The 11,031-nt window shown below is 36.8% G+C and overlaps 1 long non-coding RNA gene across 2 annotated transcripts in view; it reads right to left on the bottom strand.

Moving 5' to 3' along the window:
* Window positions 1-202: 202 nt before the first annotated feature.
* LOC101178870 overlaps window positions 203-11,031 on the bottom strand; it is a 596,799-nt gene continuing 585,970 nt past the window's right edge. For both annotated transcript variants that reach the window (XR_004029569.1, XR_001115581.2), the window contains exon 4: window positions 203-2,069. This is a non-coding gene — a long non-coding RNA (uncharacterized LOC101178870). The remainder of the gene's footprint in view (window positions 2,070-11,031) is intronic.

Here is an 11,031-nt window from a genome sequence, read left to right as displayed (position 1 = left end):
TTGGCCAGGCTGGTCTCAAACTCCTGACCTCAGGTGTTCCACCCACCTCAGCCTCCCAAAGTGCTGGGATTACAGATTTGAGCCACTGTGCCCAGCCCAAACACAAGTATCTTAATTGCCTATTCGAATGTTTTCCCACTATATCCCACTACAGCGAGGGAAAAAAAAAAAAAAAAACACAAAATACAAATAAATTGCTGTTAATTTTGATTGGCTTTATTTTGATGTGATTCATTAACATTTAATAAGAACTTAAAATCTATTTTCAAAAAATAAAACAATATAGTGATTAAGAGTTCATTCTCTATTGTCTTGGTCAAATTCTGTCATTTATCACATGAATAATATTGACAAAGTTGTCTTTAGGATTTCTATCTTTAAAATGGATGGAATAATGTTATCCACTTCAAAGAACAGTAACGAGGTTTAAAAGCGTTGAACACAGTGCCTGGCCTATATTAAGGGCTAACAAATGTTTTCTACATTACCATTTGTTGTAATTTATTAGAGCTTACCACTCTTCCTTCTTCTTATTTATTTTTTCTCTTTTCCTTTTCTTCTTCTTTTCCTTATTCTTCTTAACCGTAAAAATTCAATAAATGGTAGATAATGCCAGGTAATTCTCTAAATGCTTCTTTTGTATGATCTGACTTAATCCTCACCACAATCTTATAGGTTAGTACTATCATTATTACAATTTTACAAATGGAATAATTGAGGCACTAAAAAGGTTGCTTAACTTGGTTGATCACGGAGATACTGTTTTATCCGAGATTCGTATTCAGAAAGAACTATGTAGTCCTGCTCATAAGCACTACACCATATTGCTTCCTACTTTAATATTTTTAACATCAGAGTAAGATTTTATCTTAAGTTACAATGCAACGTTAAAATCTCAGTGGAAATGAGATTTAGAGCTTTAATTTTTTAAAGGATTGAGAAAGAAAGGAAAAATCATGCATACCAGCTTCATGGATGAGGTGAGATAATTAAGAGAAAGGATACTGAAAGGCTAGAACAAATGTCCTCGAGGCTGTCTGTGTCCGGTGCCTTCCCTATAAGTAAAGGCAACACACTCTGTCTGTCCACACAAACCCACTTGACTCAAGGTTATGACTATAAAACAGGACTCCACAATAACATAGCTGTCCATGTCCTTCCTTCTTTCAGTCAACCTCTTCTAATCTTGCAAGTGTGAGCTTTGCTTCAGCACGTGCTTCAGTCTATGGAAACTGTCTCCTCCAAGGTCTGCGTCTCACCGATTGTTCTGTTTTCATGGAAGTCCAGATGGCTGCTGGAGGTTTACTTGAGGTCTTTTTCTGTAGGATATAGTTATACTTTTGTCAACTCGGTGGTACATAAGTTTGTTCACTCTAAAAGAAGTTGCCTTAAAAAAAAAAGCTTTCAGATGTTAGAAAGAACTGAGATGCTGATGTCAACACATGAAAAATTAGATGCCTAACAATGCAAGAATACTTATGGTATAGATTTTAACATAATTACCAATACATCCCTTTTAGCTATTTTCTCATTTTAATTGCATACAGTTTATGTCTTTGTTTTATGTAGCTTTTTTCGATGAAAAGAGAATGGAAGCAGCAAGATGAAAATGAAAGAATTATGCAAAGGAACCGAAGCCTTGCCAAATACAGAATTTGTGGTTTCTACTTTGTGCATGATTTATGCACAATTACATCTTTCAATGTATTATCCTGCAAGCTACTTTGCTGTATAGTCCTGGTTTGTCTTCCTGGTGTCTGTGTTTGGATTGAGACAAATATGCTTCTTTTGTTTTCCTTCTTGAAGCCAATAACTTTTTAGGGAGATCTGGAATTTCTTTATTTTAGATTAAGCACTATCCATAATTCCTTGCATTACATTTGGCTTGATGCTGAAGAACTTTGTCACCACTCTGGTTGGTCTCCGCCGAACTTTTGCCAAGAATAAAAGCAGATCCACTTCAAAAGTTGATCTTTTTTGCTGTTCAAGATTAAATCCAGAATTTAGCTGGTTTCTGCCTTAGCTTGGTCAACAGATAAAGGATCAAGACTGGAAAATTGGTTGTACCCCTAGGAGACATGGATAGAAAAAAAAGACTGACGACTTTTTAAGGTACAAACAGAGATCATCACAGCACATTTCACCACCTAGATTAAATAACTACTAGGCTGAAGACGGAAGGTAAAAGAGAAGTCACGTATTGAGCAAGAGATGTTACCCCAAAGTCAAAGGAACACTTATATGGGGAAATGGACAAATATAAGCAGGCAGACAATCATGATTAGGGATGATATGTCAACAGGAAATGGGATCCAGCAATCAGGCTCAGCTTTATTGCTACGACTACAAGTCAGGTGATTATGATCATAGCAGAACTACAGTTCTAGAGGATTCTAAAAATGCACCCTGCCAAATTGGTGGAGAGGTGTAGTGTTTGGCGCTGGGTTCTAGTGCAAAACTCTGTTACCAGAAGTCTTACTCATGGAGGTAAGAGAGGGAATTAAGGTATTTGAATGAGAAAGACTGGTGTTTTAGGACAGGAAAACATCATCACGTTTAGATGAACAGTCAGTCGGGGAAGCATGATGGAAAACCATATAATGATTCTAAAAGGGCTTGGATATGTCATGTCTCATGTCAGTATTAGCCTTGGTGTTTGGAAGAGAAGAAGCATAAATGATAGGATTTAGTATAGCCCACTGGGAATTTTCTAATATTTATCGTCTACCTTCTAGAGTATGAAACCATGACAGAAAGTATAAGCAGTTGTCTGACATTCAATTACTAGCTGAAAAAGGAAAGGAGAAACTAATGCTCTCTAATCATACTTTATATCACAAATGTGAGATGATTATAAAACATGCAACATCCATTTTCTCTATCTGCATGGGCAGTCTACAGAACTTTAACAATAGTATGTCTCCTCCTTTTTTTCTTTACTTAAGTCCATGTGCTTCAAATGTCCTTACCCTCCAGGTCATAAATGTCCTTACCCTCCAGTTCATAAATGTCCATACTTTCTACATCTTCTTCATCTCTATTAATAATTTTTCTATCTTCATAACCTTGATTTTATTGAAAAAGTGATGAACTCATATTTTGGTGCATTGCCTATGACACAAGCTGTCGAATCTTTCTTTCCAGGTATTTTGTCCTGTTAAAATCACTGAAAAGATTCTGTATGTTTTTTTTTTTTTCTCATGCTCTGTGGTTTTGTTCTGTTTTATTTGGAGCTCCAAAACATATAGTTAACCCTTATGAAAACGATTTCTTTTCTGTATTTAACATAATCCAGCATCTTAACTTAGAGATGAAGGAATCAGAGCTATCCTAAATTTCACCAGAAATTAAAGGAGCAGGAAATCGAGTTTACAATCTGAGAGGCCTATGCTCATTCCTGGGCTATACCTTTAGAAGTGCAGCTCAGGCAAAGCTATTTTTTTCAAAGTTCCCCAGATAATTCTAATGTTAAAAAACCACTTAGGTTTATATCTATTCTTAATTTTTCCTGAATATTCTTGGGCTAAAAGGAAGATCTTTTTACCTAGCTAAAAAGATCAATTGACTCAATGTAAGAGAAGGATAGTACTTCAAATTCAGTAATTTATGAATAGACCTTCATATTCAGTAATTTATGTTGGAAAATGACATGTGACATATATGTGTATGTATATATATATATGTGGGTGGGTAGGTGGGTGTGGGTGAGTGTATGAGTGCATACACTCACACCTGTGTATGTGAATGTTAAATATTTCAAACTAGCTTAGCAAAATACTACAAGCAACAATTTTCTAAGTTGGTTACGAGTAGGCAAGTGCTACATTTAGAGATATGCAGCCAACAACCCCTCACATCAATGTGTTGCGATTCTGTTGTTTCTCCATTTCACACTATAATAGTTAGACTGACTATTCACAACACCTCCTTTAATTGTTGTCCTTAACCACAGATGCTTCATTTTCATGAGTCATATAATTGGTATTTCAATATCAAACATCTGACACACAGCAACTCCAGACGAGAGATGGAATATTTGGATTGGGACTAACTGGGGTGTAGCAGGTTCATAAGAAAATTGAACTCTGTCCCATCCCACTCTCACCTTTTATTTCTCAATGCTTTTCTCCTAAAAATGTCATGTAGAAAATAGAGCAGATAAGACCTCATGCAAGACTCTACACTAAGACCCCAAAAACAGAAATTGTGCTCAAGAAATGGGCTGATGTCTCTGGCAGCAAGATGTGTATAAGAAGTTATGACCAATTGCAGACAAGAGCTCAGGCATCAGAAGGGTGACCATGTATCATAATTTCATTAGTAAAACCTCACTTTAATAAAAGAGTATCTAATTCACATGTATTTGTGTTAGATTTATCTTTGCACCAGAGCAAGCACAACAGTAGGAGAGAAAAATGGACACAAAAAATTGCAATGCACAGTGAAAAGAGCAATAATAGCATGGACCCAATTCAAAGGTTAAAAAAAAATGTACAGAATATTTGGGTAGACAATTGCATTTTTTTATTTAAAATGGGCAAGAAGTAGAAAAATACTGACAGTTTAATCATCCAGAGAAAAAGCATCACTAAAATTTTAGTACATATCTATATCAGTCAGCGTTTACCCAGAGAAATAAAACCAGGAGGATATTAAGAGATTTATTGCAAAGAATTGGATTATGCCATTGTGAGAGCTGGCTAGGCAGGTCAAAATCCAGAGGACGAGGCATCAGGAAGGGCCAGCTGGAAAATACGAAGCACAACCTGAAGCTTCATTTCACAAGAACTTCTTTTTTATTTATTTATTTTTTTTTTTTTACTTCTGCTCAAAGGCCTTCCAACCAATAGAATCAGTCCCACCCAGATTATCTAGGATAATCTCTTTCAAAGTCAACTGTAGATGTTAATCATACCTACAAAACACTTTCAGAGCAACACCAAGTTTAATGTGTAAATAGCTGAGTACTATAACCTAGCCAACTTGATACATAGAACTGGCCATCACAGTTCACTTCTTGTCAACTGGGCACTCACATACAGCTCCTTAAGACATGCTTAATCTATAAATAAAGACAATAACAAAGTCATTTTTTCCACCTGTAGTTATAGTACTACACTCTGCACACCAAAAACCACTAACTCTGAAAAAAAAAAAAAGGATGGAAAGTCTTTGAGTGATTTTCCCTAGTCTTCTTAATATCCTTTAGCTTAAATATTGTGATATAAAGTTACCTGCTATTAATACACTTTGTATTAGACGATAATGAGAATATGAGTGGAAATACAGATGATACCTGAACAATTTGGAGGTTTGGCACATTAACCCCTCACAAAGTTGAAAATCTGGGTGCAACTTTTGACTACCTCAAAACTTAACCACTAATAACCTACCGTTGACTGGAAGCCTTGCTAATAACATAAACAGTCAATTAACACACATTTTGTGTGTTATATGTATGACTGGGCTGGCCACGATGGCTCACACCTGTAATTCCAGCACTTAGAGAGGCCAGACAGGTGGAATCACTTGAGCTCAGGAGTTCAAGACCAGCTGGGCAACATGACAAAACTCTGTCTCTACAAAAAATACAAAAATTAGCCTTGAGTGGTGGTGCACACCTGTAGTCCCAGCTACTTGGGAGGCTAAGGTGAGAGGATCACCTGAACCCAGGAAGGTTGAGGCTAAAGTGAGCTGTGATTGCATCTCTGTGCTACAGCCTGGGCAACAGAATGAGACCCTGTTTCAGGAAAAAGAAAAAGTAAGCTTGAGGAAAGAAAATATTATCAATAAAGTCATAAAGAAGAGAAAATATATTTGGTATTTGTTAACTGAATAATAAAAGTCTTCCTTCTCATTATCTTCATGTCGAGTAGGCTTAGGAGGGGAAGAAAGAGAAGAGTAGGTCTTGCTATCTCAGGGGTGGCAAAGGGAGAAGAAACTGCACAGAAATGAACCTGTGCAGCTCACACATGTTGTTCAAAGATCAAATGTATCTGCCACATATTCATAACAAAATAAAGTAGAAATGTTCATTATCATTACTGCCTTTATTTCTGCAGCAGGTCATATGTTTGTACCTTGTTCTTTGCCTGGTGGGGCTACCCAAATCTTTAGTGCCATTTTGGGCCATTATACATCCTGCTTAAACTGTGTTACTGTAGTTTTCCATTGCTATCAGGGAACCTGCCCCAATAGCCGCATAGGTTGTTTTCTATTTTCCCTAAGCATCAGCTGGTTTGAGAAATAAAGGGACAGAGTACAAAAGAGAGAAATTTTAAAGCTGGGCATCCAGGGGAGACATCACATGTCGGTAGGTTCCATGATGCCCCACAAGCCACAAAACCAGCAAGTTTTTATTAGGGACTTTCAAAAGGGGAGGGAGCGTACAAATAGGTGTGGGTCACAGAGATCACGTACTTCACAAGGTAATAGAATATCACAAGGCAAATGGAAGCAGGGCGAGATCACAGGACCACAGGACCGGGGTGAAATTAAAATTGCTAATGAAGTTTCGGGCACCATTGTCATTGATAACATCTTATCAGGAGACAGGGTTTTGAGAGCAACCAGTCTGACCAAAATTTATTAGGCAGTAATTTCCTCTTCCTAATAAGCCTGGGAGCACTATGGGAGACTGTGGTTTATTTCACCCCTACAGTCTACAGACCATAGAAGATGCCCACACCCACGGGGGGGGGGCGTCTATAGACCCACCCCCAGGCGCGTATTCTCTTTCCCAGGGATGTTCCTTGCTGAGAAAAAGAATTCAGCAATATTTCTCCCATTTGCTTTTGAAAGAAGAGAAATATGGCTCTGTTCTGCCTAACTTACCAGCGGTCAGAGTTTAAGGTTATAACAATTGCTGTTATCCTGTTCTTTTTTCAAGGTGCCCAGATTTCATATTGTTCAAACACACATGCTCTACAATTTGTGCAGTTAAGGCAATTATCACATGGTCCTGAGGCGACATACATCATCCTCAGCTGACAGGATTAGGAGATTAAAGTAAAGACAGGCATAGGAAATCACAAGGGTATTGATTGGGGAAGTGATAAGTGTCCATGAAATCCTCACAATTTATGTTTAGACACTGCAGTAAAGACAGGCATAGGAAATTATAAAACTATTAATTTGGGGAACTAATAAATGTCCATGAAATCTTCACAATCCATTTTCTTCTGCTATGGCTTCAGCCAGTCCTTCCATGTGGGGTCCCTGACTTCCCGCAACACATTGCTTTTAATTACAGGAAATGACAGTACTAAAAGATGCTCTGAATAATCTTCTATATTCTGCACATACTGTACCTTATCCTTATTTTGTGACAGATAGCAACTCAATTTTCCTCTGATAATCAGGATCAATTATCTCTGCCGGTATAGTAACTCATTTATTTGCCTGTTTATTCAGAGGTATGAGGAGCCCAATATGCCCAGGTGTCAGTCTCAACTTTTAGTTCAATAAATTTATTGTTGTATTACAGAAGCAGTCTTTTTTTTGTTAGTAATACCTTTGCACCAGGAGAGCATATGTAAAGGAAAGAGGAGACAAATTTTAAAATATTAAATAAACACCAATGAAAACCTGTTATAAAATATTTATAAAATATAAATGTTATTCAAAAATAAAATATAAAATATTAACCATGCTTCTTCAATTCCCTTTGGTTACTCTTATCATGAGATGTGTATTTCTATCCTTTTACTTTTAAGCTATTTAGATCCTTTTACTTAAAGTGTCTTTCAACTAGGTACCATTAACTTTAATTTACATTGTTTATTCAATATTACAATCTCTTCCATTACTTTAGACCACTTATATTTAATGTAATTACTAATATATTTTTTAATTGGCCCTCTTGCTATCTGCTTTTGTTATGGTCTGCTTTTTTTTTTTGCTTCCTTTTTTTCCCTGCAGAATATGAAATTAACTGGACTTTGGAAATCATTACATAAGTTGGCCATGCACTGAAACAGGGGATTTCTAAGGTAAGAAAGCTTTGTACATGGAGAAAGTCAAGTTCTTATTCAATTAATGAACTTATATTGGAGTTGAATTGCACAAGAGCTGCCTATATGATATTCAGGTAGTGATGGCTAATATGAAGTCAGAGTATAGCCAAGATGTCTGAGCTTGATATTTTGATTTGAGGGTCCACATGGTTTGAGGAAATACTTGGTAATGGAACCATGGATGGGCAACATATATATGCCATTTTCTTTGCAAAATATGTAGAGAGAAGAGCAGAAGAAAAAAGAAGGACTTAAAGTCCTACATACATTTTGAGTATGGTTAGAATAAATGAATGGTGAGAAAATACATCAAGAGATGTCTAGAAAGGTAAAAGGAGAGAATGCAAATATAGGTAGGAAAAAATGGAAAACAAGATATTGGTCCATAGTATTAAATATTGCTCTAGAGCAATAAGGACTAATATCTTTGGATTGAGCAGTTATCTCAGCAGTAAGAGCCTCATATTATCTGGATGGACATCTGATTATAGGAGTGGAGGAGGAAGATTGTAAGATCAAGGATTTATTCAGTACAGGTGACAAAAGTCAAAGGGATACAGAGTTGTATGCCTGTCAGGTTCAGCATAGCACCCTTGGTCATGACGATCTCAGATAAAGTGGTTACTGGCCAGAAAGGCTGGTAACATTAGGGTTGATACTGAAAGTTCAATTTAGGATGAAATAATGAGGGTGAGATTTAGAGTGATATCTTCATTTTAAGATTTAATTTGATTACAACAAACAGTTCTAACATGTTTTTGTTTATTTTGATTAGGTGGAAGCTGCAGTCTACATAGACTTGATTGAGCCATCTTAAAGCTGCAGTCTCAAACACCTAACACTAGATTCACTTCACATAGTATCTCCTGACTATTAAGTTAAAAAGGTGAAAAGGGCTATCCTGAGATGAGGGTGAGGGCATCAAGTGAAGACAGGGGGAAATATTTGTCTAAGTAATTCTGACACTTATTCTTCAGCCCATGTAGTGACGGGGGAAGTACTTTATGAATTCAGATAACCCTTTTACCCCTTTTTGTCAAAAAAAAAAAGAAGTGGATGAGTGAGGGTAAACATATATCACAGAGGTTTTTATTAATCAGAGAAGTTTTCAGGAGGGAGCAACCAGTTGTCGGAATTTATTGTTAGTCATTCACATAATGTTCTGAAACAAGTAAGTAATTTTTAGTCACTATTTTAGACATGTCACTGTAAAATGTGAATTCTGGTTCAAGTACACATCACACTCCATTCACTTCTGTACCCCAGGAGTTTTCTTATGATTAATGTTATTCCCAGGATTGCCAAAGGATTAATAATTAGCTACCTATAGCCAGAAACACAGACAAGCTACCTGCTTTCCCTTCCCAATTCATTTCTTTCCTTTGTTTAATCACACAATGAAACAATTATCTTCCATTCGTGACATCGAAATCACTCCCATAGCAACAGGCATCTCCTTCTAATACTTCAGTGTGGAAAGAATCAGAGAGCAGATACGGATTTTTGAAGGAGAAAGAACATATTTTTATATAAATATACCAACAACCAGCAATTTCTAGGAGAAAGAAATAGAGAGGAATAAGGATATCTCATAGATCAGGCTTTCTTTTTAAATGTTAATTTTCATCTGGCTGTAAACTTCATCTTTTAAAGCCTTTCTCCCATTATTATCATCATACCTTGAGTGCTTACTGCTGAATACTAGTTCTCTCTGACCTTTCTGGAATCATAAGCCATCCTTTCTCTTTGTCACTGTGATAATGGAATGGATCAGATTCTTCCTGCAGACATTATAATGGAGTTCAACTGTCTATGGCATACACTAATGAAAAATGTTAAACCTTTCTTGTCTCCACCATGTGCCGCCACAGCACACAGCAGATGCCCTGCCTGGAGATGCCCATATGGCAAGCTGGTATCGGTGATATTTTCTCTAATGTCAAGGGAGCCTGCTGCATGGAAAGGATGTTGTGGGTGCCATTTGGAGGCTTAGGTACAAGTGCATCGAGTGAGAGCCACTTTATCTGTTTCTGCCTGTCCCCCCCCCTACAGTGCCAGCTAGTCAGTCATTGGCAGATAAGTGGGTCTCTCTGCTGTGTGATTTCAGGGACACTGGAAGCCCTTTCACTACCCCATCCCCCCCACCCACACACAATATCTATTGTCTTACAGATGTCTGATGTTCCTTTAATCGTCTGCCAAAAAATAAAACAAAAATCAAAACTGAAAAATAATGTATGAAATGCAAACACTGCAGAGGACACATGCTGACTTAAATCTTCCTTATAAAGATATCATTATAAACCATGGGTATTCTGCTTCTCGAAGAAAAATTCATTGTGGGCTATGTACCATTAAAGAAATGGGGTAGCTAAATTGATTGGGGAGAGATAAGAATGTTTTTTTAAATTCACTCCTGAAGTCACTAACTAAAGTTATTGTTGACTCACTATCACTCATCATTCGAACTATTTAAGTAAGCATGTAAGGCTTATGAGGTGATGAATACCATTGATGAAGACAACCAAAGAAGTTAAAAGACTCCCCTGGGTGTGAAGATTATAGCAAATGGACATTCAAGTCCCATAGTTAATATACAACTTATAGCTCACTTCACTGAGTCATGAGATCCTTGTTTAACAAAAGATAAAAAAATTATATCAAGCAGGATGATGATGATGATGATGATGATAATTCAGTAAGTATGGCTTTTCTAGTCTCTTCTATTTCTTCACTAGAGACCTCTTATTCAGGGGCTAGTGGCAGTGAGCTAATGAAGACTTTAGGCACCTAACACTCTTACCCAGAAATAACAATATAATGATTTTATAGGGTGTCCAAACTTCTCTTGGTGCATCTCCTGAATCATTTAAAATGGGGTCATTTTGTTATTACTATTTCTCTAGCTCTACAATGCTGTACTATCACATTCCACATAATAATAGCTAGTTTCTAGTCCATTCCCATAATAACTATGTGTTGTTGACCAGGAGGCACATGCCACCTTTTATTTTCA

This window comes from Nomascus leucogenys, chromosome 4 (assembly GCF_006542625.1).
Source record: "Nomascus leucogenys isolate Asia chromosome 4, Asia_NLE_v1, whole genome shotgun sequence".
NCBI lineage: Eukaryota > Metazoa > Chordata > Mammalia > Primates > Hylobatidae > Nomascus > Nomascus leucogenys.
This window is presented reverse-complemented; position numbering and strand designations above follow the sequence as displayed.